Here is a 14923-nt window from a genome sequence, read left to right as displayed (position 1 = left end):
TGTAACAACAAATCGTTCTCCGTTCGGAAACTTGAACTATATTGGTAGCCCCACCATCGCATATAAAATACATCAAAATAAATTAAACGGCAATGCCCAAGGGGCATACATACTGATGTAGCTGTCAAGTGAATGGCACATCAACAAAATCGAATTGACAAATTCATTAAAAGCTATTTTTACAAATCAGAAATATTTTCATGACAACATGCGGTCGCAAAACGGCTGTGCATGCTATGCCCTTTCGATGGCACATTCATGCGCAAAGTTCAAGGTCACTATACAGTTGACCTTAGAATTAAACCGTCCGTGTTCAGGAGAAATACATTGTGTTCTCACGAGTAATGCACGTCAATGAGCAACTCAAATTCTATCCAAGTAATGTTTCCCCAGGGTAACTGTTAGAGCATCAAATCCGTTCAAAGGTATCGTTTCGTTTTACTTTGATCTATTCTGGGTTCTTCATTCAACATCTGCGTGGAACCCACACAGGTCATATCAAAACTCTATATCCAAAGTCCAATCATAAATGTTTCTGTTTCGTCTTTTCAAAACGTGTTCATCATCAGCGTCCAATTATACCAATAATTAAACTACACTGTATTCTGACAAGTTAACACCCCTCCTCATAGCACTGTGTAATAAACACACAAGGAGCGAGAGAATCTGACGGTTGTATCTACACAATTGTGGTGATCCATTACAAAACGATTGCAACTAAAACTTAACATATCCAAATTTGTTTCTGAGCTTTGCTCATATCGGAGGTTGTAATGGGATCCGAAAGCAGAAGTCGTAGACCAACAGCGCAGAGAATGCTGGGAACTAGAACCATGGTGAAATTTATTGTCTGCATGTGAACTTTCTGCACTTCATCACACCGCTCCCTGTTTGCACCTGGTCACGTGGTCCCCTTTGATGACGTCATTAGCGTAATAGACCTAAATCGTTTCAAATGTCAAGATGAACGGATGCAGGTACATCAACCAATCCTATATATCTAACGAACATTTTATTATTTCAGAGTGATGTCTTAAGTGCTTATATATAATAGTTGAATGGAAAATGCATTTGGTGTGAGGGACCGGTCATTTAATTATACTGTGGATGGGGTTGACTTGGGTTTGCCACGAATACACAGAGTGAAAAACAACTTAACCAATAACTTCCGAATTCCCTGTTGGACGTTGTGCAGAATCATACAACAATCAAGTTATGTTTGGTTGAACCTCCCTCGGGTGCACCCCGTCCCCATTATTAATAACTAGTCCCTAATTAAATTGTACTGGACCGTATAAAACGTTCATTTAAAAAATTTTGGTCGTAGGTGTCGAAATTAGGTACAAGCATGAATGTTCTTGTTTGACTGTGGCTGCAAATTGTCTTCTATTCGGTGGTCTGAGATATAGTTCTCCGTAAATACAAGTCGTGTGTGTATAACAAACCCACGGTCAAATAGCGTCACAAGCATGTCAAATCAACGAACCAGTCCATTCCAAACTATCTGGTCCAATATCCTGTCGTCTGCTATAGCACGTGCTGCACGAGCTTAGACTTGGCGCAGACGATATCTCTTCACCTGAAGCGCTGTAGGAGATCTTACCTACTTGTGGCGCTTTGAAGACAGGGGTATCACTGTTGGAGACACAAGAGGGCGCTACATTTAGCAACATCTCAAGGCGTTCTTGGCCTACCTCTATTTGAATAATGAAGGGAGTGGATGGAAGAACCCGGATCAGGCACATTGTACACTCAGATCAACGGTTTACTACACACTTAAATAACAAACCTATTTTCACGTATGACACACAGATAATACGGTGATATTGCATTTGAGGATGCTTTTAGATACGTGTACTCTGTAATTTGTATTCATCTTAAGAGTGTTCAGTGCAATCTGAGTGATCGGTGTTTAATAAAAAAAATTCCATGATCATAAGAAATCGCTACTGAAAGAGTCCATTATGTGATTCCAACTATATCATGAGCATGTGTTTTTGAATCACTGTCAAACAGTGATTGTTACAGATGTTGCGAGAAAGTGAGCCTATCCTGCTCCATCGTTGGCATGGTAACCACAGTTTGAATGCATGTTTGTCCTGATGGTCGACTAATACGGATCAGCTGTTTACTATATGGCCAGGAGGATAGTGTGTCATCCTGTCCTGACGGCGTGGATCATGTCCGTGCGCTCAACAGATTGTTTCCCGTGACCAATTACGGGCGGCAGCGATTAAATACGTCCCCTCGTCACAACGACCTGGGTTCGATTCCCCACATGGGTACAATGGTGTCCCGTGATATTTGTTGAACATTGCTTAAAGAGGCGTATAACCATACTCACTCACTATAATCGACTGAGTCAGTGTACAACGCTAGACGTGACCGTTACTAGCATCCTTCATGATTCATTGCATCTCCAAACTTGCGTCCATCTCAGGCCTAGCCCCTACCAACGCCTCGCTGCTAATGCCTGTCACTCGCCTCCAACATAAATCACACAGGCCATCTACTACCTGAGCTTGATTCACTGGTTTCTACATACCAGCATAACGAGGCTGGCCAACACTCTAACCACCAGTTTCCTGTACTTCAGTGTTAAATGATATTTGCGAGGAGGGGATGGATATCACATGCCGCTTATACGAATGTCAAAAATGTGGCTACATCACCTGTTTAAAGTTCATAGACATGCATGCATATGTAAAAACTCGCCTGAAATGCATTCCAGTTGCTCGGTTCATCAACATGTTTGGATATGAAACAACATTGAGTCAAATAATATTTCAAAAACATATCGAACAGTTACGCATCGTCACGCATCGCATCGCATCGCATCGCATCTCTCAAGTTTATTAACACAATGATATTAATAATAATTCCATGAATAAGCTTGGAATCTTATTTTCATTGAATGATGCCAGCAGCGATTCCCGTGCAGTGCTCTCATGTTGTATTACGTCCCATTTCCTGTTAAATACAATAGCCCACTTCAACTCTCTCACACTGATATTTAACACGGATAAGTTGGACATCCTTGTATCAAAGTAGGATTGCCCAGTCCTGGTGAATTCCTTGAATTATATATCATTACTGGACCTCTGTTAAGTCGAATCGGTTGTCTCAAAATTAGTTTCGTCCCAAATGACAAATTGAAGCACAAGTTTCCACTGACAAGTCAAACGTATAATTATGTGAACCTACCGTGTACACCATCGACGCCAAAATACAATCACTTGTACACAATATCGTCTCCGTCTCCGGTCAGAATTGGTCATCGTGAAACCTCGTTAGTTCGTATTTCGTACATTACTCTGGAAATTTCACCTACAGACAATGTTAATAGAAACTTCACCGTCCGGAATAATACGGTTGAGCCGTAGCTTCCACGAATACGAGTAGTATGCGTCAGAGTTCCTTGTGCCAGCCATGGCACACCACTCCCACCAGCAGCGCCCCCTACCCCCGACACACAAAGGTAATGATGTTTGTCCGTTCCGGGCCTGTCTTACAATGCAGCACCGATACAATCCAACACAAAAGCGGACATCTCCATTCCTGTCTAGCCCATGCATAAATCATAACACTGCACTCTGATTTAAACCTGTACACTTTATCAATATATGTTATTAATAGAACCGCATTGCTAAATGGCTGTGGGGCTTTGCTAGTTACAATTGTTGAGACTGTCTGCAACGGTGTTGTTGCCGTCCAGGACGGGGCTGCGAGTGACGCAACGGAGCATGAGGTGCTCGAGTTGAGCTACCCTCCCGATAGTCCCCACTGCCCTTTCCTAATTCTAAAGTAGCAATTATCAAGGGCTGTTCTCTAATCCCGTTCCAGAAGCCAACAACACGGAATCAATACGCGGGCACCGGGTGAACGAACAAGACTAAGATCCATAATGGTTTTCAATTCATAATGTCCTAGTTGGGCAAAGATTGGGATGATGACACGGCGTAATTGTTAATTTATCAAAAATTAATCTAGGAATATCTCCGAGGACATATTACATACAATCACGGTTACCCTCATTTAATCAGTAGTCACTGGACATAACGAACCCCACAGGGCTTTCAAATTACTTCGCTATATAAGAAAATAGCTATTAATGGAAAGTACATTTCCATTCCTTTGAGATTAAGATTAGGTCCATCGTGGCCAATTTCCTTATACCTACAGTTTACTTTATACAACCGTAATCTTAATACTTTTGGAAGTCGAAAAATTGTAATACTGTTTCCTAATTGATTAATGACGTTTTGCATGATTCAAAACTGTAATTATTCATTCTCTGCATAGCTACAAAATGAGTCTCAAACGTCCAATGATAGATTCAAAAGACGCCCTTATGACCCACTCTGAAAACAAAATGGCGACAGAGAGAACCGGAAGTCGTCTGCTTTACTTACCAGTTCATTAGTAGCAGACGACGGTTGAAGCAGCAAAGGACCAGCTACAGAGCCCATACATGTGGTATCCTGAAAACAACAGAAACATATCGTTAGCACACTTCAGTACCATTTCTCTAAATACATGTATGTAAACATGATTAAATGTAATCTGAAATACCTTACTAATCTGATCATTAGAAAGGACCACAGGCAAATACCATGCCATGTATCTGTTGAGTAGAACCTCTAGTCATGAAAATCAGGCAGTCATGCGCACAAATGTAACATAGCTTACATCCATCCCCCACTGCAACGTCAAGCCCATGTTGCAAAATTGACCAAAATATGAAACAAGAAATGTACGCTCTAACATTAAAAACAGCCTACTTTCAAAATATCGGGCGCCATGTGCTCCACCCACTACACGCATAACCCTCATGTATTCATATCAACTAGCCCCATACAAACTTTACGTACATCTACCTTACGTTGTGTCGACATTGACTTCATATTCTAATGACATTAACAGCTGGTATGCGGCAGATGGAACATATGCTTAATAAGCTAGTATGCATTTCTTAAAAATAAATAACCTATAAGCAAATAACACACATATTGTCACTGATGACATCAGCTGACATAAATATTGTGCATATGCTACTTCCCTACAAATCACTGTAATCTAAGGCAACACAAGCGTGTCTGTGATTGTAAGTCTTTCCCAATTCTACCAGGAAGAGACGATCTTGTATAAACGGTATGATGTTCTACATCTGTCACTGCCTCTTCCATATATCCAAGCCAATATAGTTATACGCTTGAAGCCAGCCAGTTTTTAGGATATCGTTTAGGAGAAATCGGTTCAGGATAATACAAACTGACAAGGATAGCGCCTGGTGCTCATGCTCTGTCTGTTATAGGAGAATGTTCTGCCTTCAGGCTACAGGTACATAGGCATGTCCTTCCCTGTGTAAGACGTACGCTACTTCCATTTCCACCCACTGTTTGTGTTTGTCATTTAAGGGCAAGGCTACCTTTAATTTCTATTAAACATCCCCACGAAATCTCTTGGTGCAAAAACGTGTGGCCTAGATTGTAATTCGCCATCTGAAGAGGCGTAGAAACTAAGACTACGTTTGAAAAGAAAACTACAAAGAATTTAACCGCTGCCGTCCTCAGAGGGGTTCAAATAATACCAGTAATACATTCAAAATGAATGGTATTTACATAAACAGGAACACGAAGGTAAACGGTGTGGTATTGTTGATGGGAAATATTTCTGAACTTCTAATCAATATACAAATACTACTGGGCAATCTAATCGTGTTTGCCAATTTTCTAATGGCTCGCCGAGAGCCAATGACATAACAATTAATGCATCACCACAGTTAAATATGAGATACATCCACACAAGAGTGAAAGTGATTACCTTTACATGTGTGTGCATGCTTAAAAGCTGTTCCATCAAAAGTTGGAACGGATCAGCTTGAGGTTCAACTGGCCGCTATGACTCAACCACCAACACAACAGCCAAATCGCTTCAGTAAATTACACCACATTTTTTCTGAAGTAATTTGCAATAAATGGTAAATTGATAATCAGATTATCGTAGATATCATTTGAAGCTCATTCTATGTAAATAGCTACCGCTAGACAGGGCAATTGTTTTTAATCAGAAACTAAAGCGCCTGGTCCTGTTAGTGCGGCCTTGTGTTGAGTGTAATTAACTAGAATAGGAAATGAATATTCATGAAGGCATTAAGAAGATGCTATCTCCCTACCTCTTGCTGTAAGGAAGATTCAGTTTGCAATGAGTTCCCACTGAACCATATGATTACTGTCCCAGAATGCATTTTGGGGTTCCTTAATTGAGACGCAGGTCACACGGAATGGGCCTTCGGGCCAGCAGAGCGCCTAAATAGGTAATATTGCTGTAATTGTAGCTCCTTGAGAATTATTACAATCCGCAAATTAATTCTGTCTTCTATGTATGAGTTCAATGATTGCAAGAGAAATGTAGGTTAGTGGCATACTTTGTATTGTAAGTATCATTAAACCAACAACATATATATGTCAGTGATAATGAATCAGGCAGAACTGTATGTCATAGATTATATGAAGTGAATGCATGTCAATGAGAGCACTGTGGTACAGTACACCACAGATATATAAGCTATTGGAAAGTCAAGCTTAAAAATTAAGTCAGTCCCTGGGCTTTTTTTTCTGTTACATGTTAAAAGATAAAGAAAATTTAACTCATATAATATTTTCATTTTCAGGGTCTAAATATTAGTCTCGTCCCAGCGCGAGGTCTGCTTTCAGAGTAGGTCTCTGGTTCTGTTATCTCTTGAGACCATTATAAGGATGCACATATCTCTATCTAACAGCATTAGGAGTATGTGCGTCAATGTGTATAATGTCACACACCGCAGGTACTTGCTGTTAATGTTAAAACTGCAACATTATATGTAGAGAATCTCATCTGAGTGTCTTCCGATATCAAACATATCAACACGAGTCGACAAACGTTAAAATCCTAGCGTCTTGACCATGGTGAATTTATATTTATCATTTAAAATCATTCTTTCAACTTTTGAATTTGTAAACAGTAATAACCACTGTCTTAAGTGTAGAAATTACAGCTAACCACTTTCAATGCAGAGATTAGTGACGTCATTATATTGTGACGTCATGGTAGTGATGACGTCACAATGATCCGCGAAGCATTGTGTTCAAATTTCATTGTAGCGATATCTCTAAGGAAACATATCTCTTGACCTCGATATCTCCTGTGGAAGCCAGCTATGAGTGATAAATCATAATAACAACCAATCCGCAGGCATGGTTTATGTCTGGTTTGTGGTATTAACTTATCTCTGCCAATATTAGTAATAATGTTTATTCAATTCGTATATACGAATGTGTGTAATGAATATTCTTAAGCAGCGCATACCACAATGTGCGAGTGTTGGTATCAAATTACTATTTCTGTCAATATCTTTAAGAAAAAACAGTGTACCAATGTATAGCACATGTTTGTATATAGAACGTATCATAGCAATGCTAATTTAACACAGCACCATGGAAACGGCATGCATGCTGCAACAGTTTGCATCACGATGCAATATAGAACCCACTATTTCATCAATGTGACAATGACATATGCAACTCAATTACGCTATATTATCAATAATAAAAGTGACATCGCATGTAAAAACGTAATGGAGAGCGGACAGTCGGTGGTTCGATCTCCTGGGGTGGTTTGTACAAAGCTATCTTAGCGCTAAGGTGATTGTAACTCCCATACCTTAACATAGACTTACGACGGATACAATAGTAACCGGGTCGCTTTATACCAAATGGTGTTTAAAGATTGTACTTGTGGTTACCCCGCCTGGAGCTTGGAGTGTAATGTGTCTGAGTGGGGTATACACACACACGCACGCACGCACGCACGCATCTAGGCACAAGTGCATGCACAACGCTATACAAGCCCAATAATCTTGAACACGACGATAAACCCCATTTCACTGCACAAAACCTGAAACGAATTCATACATAACACTCTAGCATATCATGTAAACAGTTAATACACGATAACAGCTGTGTGTATTCAACCACTGTTACAGCATACACCATCCTTACATATCATCACGTGACTTTGAACATCTAAATATGGAATTTTCCAACCACAAATAATCGCGGGCAATTGACAAATACACATCAAAGTCTCCTGTTTCTCAAAGTGGTTCATGTGATGATATACATAATGACAAATTAAAACACATTCCCATGGAGATTTATCCAATTAGTATACATGCTATGCCCATACGGAAAGAGCACCATTAACTTCAAACGTGTTCATATGGATCCTTGTCCTGCGAAGCACATTCAAACAAACTATGCAGAAGTAATGATCACAGTCAAATCAAACCCTACATCACGTGACCTCAAGACTTCCGGTCAAGGCTACGATACAGTGGTCATCAAGAATTCATGCCGACCGATGCATGCTCTTCTCGAGGGAGGGAGAATCTACCCGCAGCCACTAATTACTTCTCCATATTAGCCGAGGGCGTCTTCGTGCTTATACTGATCCAAGTGGAACGTTCGCCCCTACATAATGGCCGAAGACACACCGTACGTTTGTGTATGGGAGTTTAATGGTAATGATGAACCTCGTCCAAAATGAATAATGAAATGTGGAGCTCTACCACAGAACGTGACCTAAATTGGCTCAACATTGAGTTGTTGATAATATCAGATTGGGTGAATGTATTACTGCATCTGGGAAATTACACAATGGTTGAAAACAAAATGATAACGTACATACAGATCAAGAGGTGGAATTTATGGACATCAACTTCTTCGTTATGAGGAACATAAAGATTCGGAATATATGCTTACTCCTTCATCATGTGAATGAAGCAAGCATTCATAATTAACCTTAAAAAAGGAGTAAGCATATACACCGAAACGTTATGTTCTCATAATAAAGAAGTTGACATCCATAAATTCTCTCTCTAATGTGTATCACTTCCAAATGCCATTAGTTTACATAAGTTCCATAATTTGATGATTGTTTTGATATGGTATTTGGTGGAGCAATTATTTGTCCCAAGTTGAAAAAGATTCAATTGAGAACTTATGACCAGAGCATATCGGCATATAGTAGTAACTCCAGTGCTACTATTATTAATGATAAGGTATCGAAGTTATCCATCCAAGCGTGGTGTATCATAAAGACCATGCACTATGAAAACAAGCAGGTCTACAATACTTTGGCAAGGTCAGCTTTCTTCAGGTCTGAAAATGAAGACATTCTCTTGACACCTTTCCATTATGTGTTTAAAGACAGTTTAGCAAATAACATCCTAAGAGAATTTTCAATTAATGTTCCCAATGCAGCCACGAAAAGATACTCGGTCATATTTCCGTATCCCACAACTGTCTTTATGCTTCAAATAATGTTCTGATGACGCGGTGTTTTGCATCACTTTTAACTTGTCAGTTGCATACACTATTCTATTTCATCACTGCTGTGTGTCTTAGTTTCAAATAAGGACCGAAAGGAAGCGGATTCATAAAATTACAAATCATTTTAACTATACCAAGAGAAATAACAAAATACAACAAATAATAGGTGATTTATCACAACAAGACTGGAATAATATGCAACACAATCGAGCCATTGGATAAAACTGCCTCGCAATCACAGCTACATATATTTCACTAGAAATTTGTTCCGATTGTGTGCTGTTTCCCACTTGTATCTCATCCTGATTGCAATAACAAACAATTGCTCACTGATGAAATTACAAGATGGCGCAGAAACGTCACGTGACCTTCGCTATAAGCTGTGGATGCACGGAACTGTAATAAAGCGAACGCGGAGTCAATTTACTTAATAGACATTTCTCTGAACCTGTGTGTACATCAACAGTTCTGTTAGCCTTCGATTTTCCTTAATTTCATTATATGCTTTGTTCCCCCGAACCCTCTCCGCGGTGGCGCAAAGCAGATCTACGTAATCTGGCAAACGACACTTTACGGCTCAACAAAACCGTAACTTCAGTTGAAATTTAATTTTGAAAAAGAACTATTTCACAAAGTTGTTATATGTCCTCAATTTATTCGCTAATTTGTAAATCTTAAGAAAACACTATCACGTTCCCAAAGCATGTCTTTTCGTTGTCAAAAGGATTCCTACTTTTTAAAGGTACACTTGTTTATGGTGTTGGGTATATGCTTGGCTAAGTAATCGTTTCTGTTGATTGAAGGTATTCTAACTTGAATGCCACACAGATAGCTTTCCTATATATACCATCGTTTATCATCCTATCCTATCATGCACGCTTTATTTAGACACAGACACAATCTTGACATAGTTCCTGCAAACACATTTAGAATGGTCTTGTGTCTGAAGTTTCTCTAAACTCTTCTCACAAGCGCTGATTTCAGCACTTCTTTGACTTATCCTTTAGTCTGTCCCATATTCCGACGCAACGAACACATATGACAATCCTGAAGAATTCAAATCAAATATGGGAAAAAACTATTAGTATGAATATCCATATTTACCAAAATCTATCTTATTACATATGGCATATTTTCAACAGTGAACAGACAGTCAGGGCAACACTGGGAAGGAGGTGCGTGAATGACCGAGGCAACCCGAAAACTGGAAAGGAGAAGGCCATGAAACGAACTTTACAATAGTGCCATCAATTTCACAGCTTCATCTTTGATTCCTGACGTCGTCCTTATTGATGCTTCCCATTACCCCTTGTAAACATATCACCGAACTAGATCCAATGGTAGGGTCTGTCCTTCAGGTAGGTCCAATGGTTGGGTGTGTCCTACAGGTAGATCCAATGATAGGGTCTGTCCTACAGGTAGGTCCAATGGTAGGGTCTGCCCTAAGTGTAGATCCAAATGGTAGGGTCTGTTCTACAGGTAGATCCAATGGTTGGGTCTGTCCTACAGGTAGATCCAATGATAGGGTCTGTCCTACAGGTAGGTCCAATGGCTGGATCTGTCCTACAGGTAGATCCAATGGTAGGGTCTGTCCTACAGGTAGGTCCAATGGTTGGGTCTTTTCTACAGGTAGATTCAGTGGTAGAGTCTATTCTACAGGTAGGTCCAATGGTAGGGTCTGTCCTACAGGTAGATCCAATGGTAGGGTCTGTCCTACAGGTAGATCCAATGCTAAGGTCTGTTCTACAGGTAGGTCCAATGGTAGGGTCTGTTCTACAGGTAGGTCCAATGGTAAGGTCTGTTCTACAGGTAGGTCCAATGGTAAGGTCTGTTCTACAGGTAGGTCCAATGGTACGGTCTGTTCTACAGGTAGGTCCAATGGTAAGGTCTGTTCTACAGGTAGGTCCAATGGTAAGGTCTGTTCTACAGGTAGGTCCAATGGTAAGGTCTGTTCTACAGGTAGGTCCAATGGTACGGTCTGTTCTACAGGTAGGTCCAATGGTAAGGTCTGCTCTACAGGTAGGTCCAATGGTAAGGTCTGCTCTACAGGTAGGTCCAATGGTAAGGTCCGCTCTACAGGTAGGTCCAATGGTAAGGTCTGTTCGACAGGTAGGTCCAATGGTAAGGTCTGCTCTACAGGTAGGTCCAATGGTAAGGTATGTTCTACAAGTAGATCCAATGGTAAGGTCTGCTCTACAGGTAAGTCCAATATAAGGTATGTTCTACAAGTAGATCCAATGGTATTGTCTGTTCCATAGATAGATACGATGGCAGTGTATGTCATATACATGTCGGTAGATCCGACGGTAGGTCAATACTGTAGGAAATATAATGTTGGCTTATATGTTATACCTTGATCGAACTTATTAGTTGTGACTTGTGTAAGAACGACTCGAAATATCAATAGCTGAAAGATGAACGTGTTTGTGACGGATGCCACCGGTGGTGTCATCAGTATTTGATAAGTGATTCATAAACACATGCTCATGATATAGTCGGAATCATACTATCGATTCTGCTTTATGAAATTCTATTGAATTTGGAAAGGGTTATGTAGCTTTTTTTATCGAACTACTTTGAACATATGTCACCTCTTATATATTAGATATATGTTACCTACTAAACAGCAGGCAATACATTCAAAAAAGTAACACATATTCCCCCTGACTGAAACAAAACGCACATGGTCGAAATCCTTAAGAAGAGTGGACTGTCGAGGAACAAAGGTAATTCTTGGGAGATACCTGGAGATTAAGGACAGTACCTACACACACACACACACACACACACACACAAACACCGTTGGGATTCTGGGATTCCAGTAATCTGGGAATGTGTCCCTACTCTTGGTGATAGGTATATCTCACCACGGTGGAACCAGTCCGTGTTAGAAGCTGGCTAGATAGGTGGCACTGTTTATCCAAACACGGGAAAGCCGAGCCGCCACCCCGACACCCCTGTCACTCGTATCCAGCACTGAACGACGCCAGCTAAGTCAAGTGGACGTTATCGCGGGAGGATCGAAGTGAGGCACGTGCGCGTTATTTTGATACAATCGGGCCAGGAGTTTCGTGTTGTTTGTATCAATTTGTATCTGACAATACCGTGGAGAAACTAAGTTATCTAGTTTCGCTGCCACCAAGCTGGTTCTCATCAGTGTTGTGGCCATTAGAGTATCAGAGTTTCTGTCAACGATTTTGATGTATACACTATAATATGTTGGCCGTTGCCACGTGACTTGCAATGCCCAGAGAGCACATAAAACTTGCTACGCCAAATATTCAAAGGTCCCATTTGGCCAAAGGTGAACTGTTGTTAAAACTAGCCAAATTAATTATTACAGGTATGTTATAGCGAAAAAGTGAGTGAGTTGGGTTTGACGCCGCTTTTAACAGTATTCCAGTTATAACACGGCGTGTCAGCTTAATGTGGGAGGAAAGCCCGAAGTGATGCAGGTCTCAGACGTTTACCACTTCGGTGAAACCCACGAGCACGGGTATGGTGCTGACAAACCTAGAAACATAAACGGGGATTCGAACCAACAATCATTGGTTTCTGGCTTATCCAAGGGACGCAACTCTGCACAGCGAATTGCGGCGCCTTCAGCGACTGCGCCACCCGTGCCCCTTATAGCGGAAAAAAGGGTGTGTGAGTACAGGTCATTGGGTCGATAACATTTCCACTTAATCATTTCTTTCCTTCTGTAATGTAGTACGTATCTTAAAGCAGTCGACGATCAGACAGTGAAGCGCAAGTTGCATATTGACCAACAAAATTACAAAACAATAACAATATAAGGACATTATAATGTTACTTAAAGTTGGTAAAGGTAGAAAACAAAGTCAATGAGTTTGGTTTAACAAATAGCTAGGCGATGCTGTTTTTAGACCTTTACCACTTTGTTGAAACGAACGAGAACGGGTATGGTGCTGAGACACCAAGATATCTAATCTGGTATTCGAACTCATTATTGTATTCTGGCATGTCAAGGGACGTAACTCTGCACATCTGATTTTAGGCGACTTGTCTACTGGTGTTACATACACAAGTGAACTATGATAACGACTCGCCATGGCTTATCCGGACACATCCCGAGTAAAACCACAAAATTCGTTGAGGGAAAACATAAACATAACTCCGTGTATTGACAGCACAATAACACTAACAGTGGACTTGGTGACCCTGTCAGGAGATTTCATACATTAATAATGCCCAAACTCTACAACTGCGCCCGTGGTCAACTCTTGACAGTCTAATTTACTTGAGGCTCCTGATTGATTCTTGGAGGCATCGGAATACAACGCAAACAACGGCAATGTTAGGAGTATAGACATTGCAGGCTAGTAATCTCCCTTACAAAAACAGAAATCGAATTTGATTAAGGTTATATGCGTATGTAAAATTGAGACATATTTCACGGCCGTATTATGATTTGAACCGGCGTTGTTTTGATTGATTGCAAAGAGGTCAAGCAAACACGACCTCCTGTACTGAATGACCCAGTCTTTTCAATCAGTTTAAAAGCGGCCTTGGTAATTTGGATGGATTTTAGAAACCTTATTCCCGTTCGAGATGACGAGGAATCGAAATTAGAGTCTTTTGATACCCCTGTCTGAGGCAGATATAAACACGACGCTATTGTTGATCAGGTCATATTAGACAAAGCAGTGGCCAACATTCCTCGAATAAACACTGTATTGTATCTCCATTTAAATATGATACACTTGACTCCTTTTAAAATTCATTTCAAGGGACGTGATGCTAAAAATACCCGTCATATCAAATTACAGTCATGAGCGAGAAACATCCGGTGATAAGTCAGTGATGAGAAAGATCGTGCTGGCGACGTCACTTCCGAAACGAGGCTTTGATGGGTCCAGGGTATTTATCATAAACACTCGAGATATAGTACCTTAGATAATCGAGGATGGTTTTCCGCCGTGCTCGCATTTGCGAAAGTTTTCTGCAACAATTTCTTATTTAAACTGACATATTTGAAATATATCTGACATAAAAAGAAATAACCTTGTCGGAAGATGTTAGTGAAAGCTAGTCGAAAAGGAACAGTTTTAACATGCATTATAAGAGGGCACTGAGGAGTATATATTTTCGTACTTGGTGAGGCCGACGTGATCTTCCGTGCGTTCGATGCATAATTTTAAAATGCTAATTGTTATCCATCTTGGCATTTATATGCACAATTACTGTAATAGTTGACATTAGAGTACAAAATAACCAAAATATTCAAGACATGCCGTGGAGTAGTTTGGTAAAATATTTCTATGGCACGCAATAAAACGACTTTAACAGCCAAAGTCAGAACATGAACGACAGTCTAAGTTTGGGCTCCATTTATTAGGCGGATCTTTTCTCACTGAACGATGATCAGCAAAAACAAATTGCAAAACCGCCGACAGTGGATAGAATTTGTGCCACCATTTCAGAACAAAACGAGCGCTGTGGAATTCTTAATGACTTTGCAGCTTAGTCAAATTGACATAATTAGCATAGCTACTGTAACACCTGTTTGCGCCGATACACAAGGATACCAT

At 40.4% G+C, this 14923-nt stretch overlaps 1 protein-coding gene across 13 annotated transcripts in view; it reads right to left on the bottom strand.

Moving 5' to 3' along the window:
• LOC139472247 (potassium voltage-gated channel protein Shaw-like) overlaps window positions 1-14923 on the bottom strand; it is a 132911-nt gene that overhangs the window by 65811 nt on the left and 52177 nt on the right. For 12 of the 13 annotated variants that reach the window (XM_071254659.1, XM_071254648.1, XM_071254640.1 and 9 more), the window contains exon 3: window positions 4413-4481. The gene's annotated coding sequence lies outside the window, so the exon portion shown is untranslated. Of the gene's footprint in view, window positions 1-3204; window positions 3385-4412; window positions 4482-14923 lie in introns of those variants that run through there. The other variant, XM_071254667.1, reaches the window with a different exon arrangement.

This window comes from Haliotis cracherodii, unplaced genomic scaffold, assembly GCF_022045235.1.
Source record: "Haliotis cracherodii isolate W230 unplaced genomic scaffold, xgHalCrac1.p SCAF_1, whole genome shotgun sequence".
Taxonomy (NCBI): domain Eukaryota; kingdom Metazoa; phylum Mollusca; class Gastropoda; order Lepetellida; family Haliotidae; genus Haliotis; species Haliotis cracherodii.
This window is presented reverse-complemented; position numbering and strand designations above follow the sequence as displayed.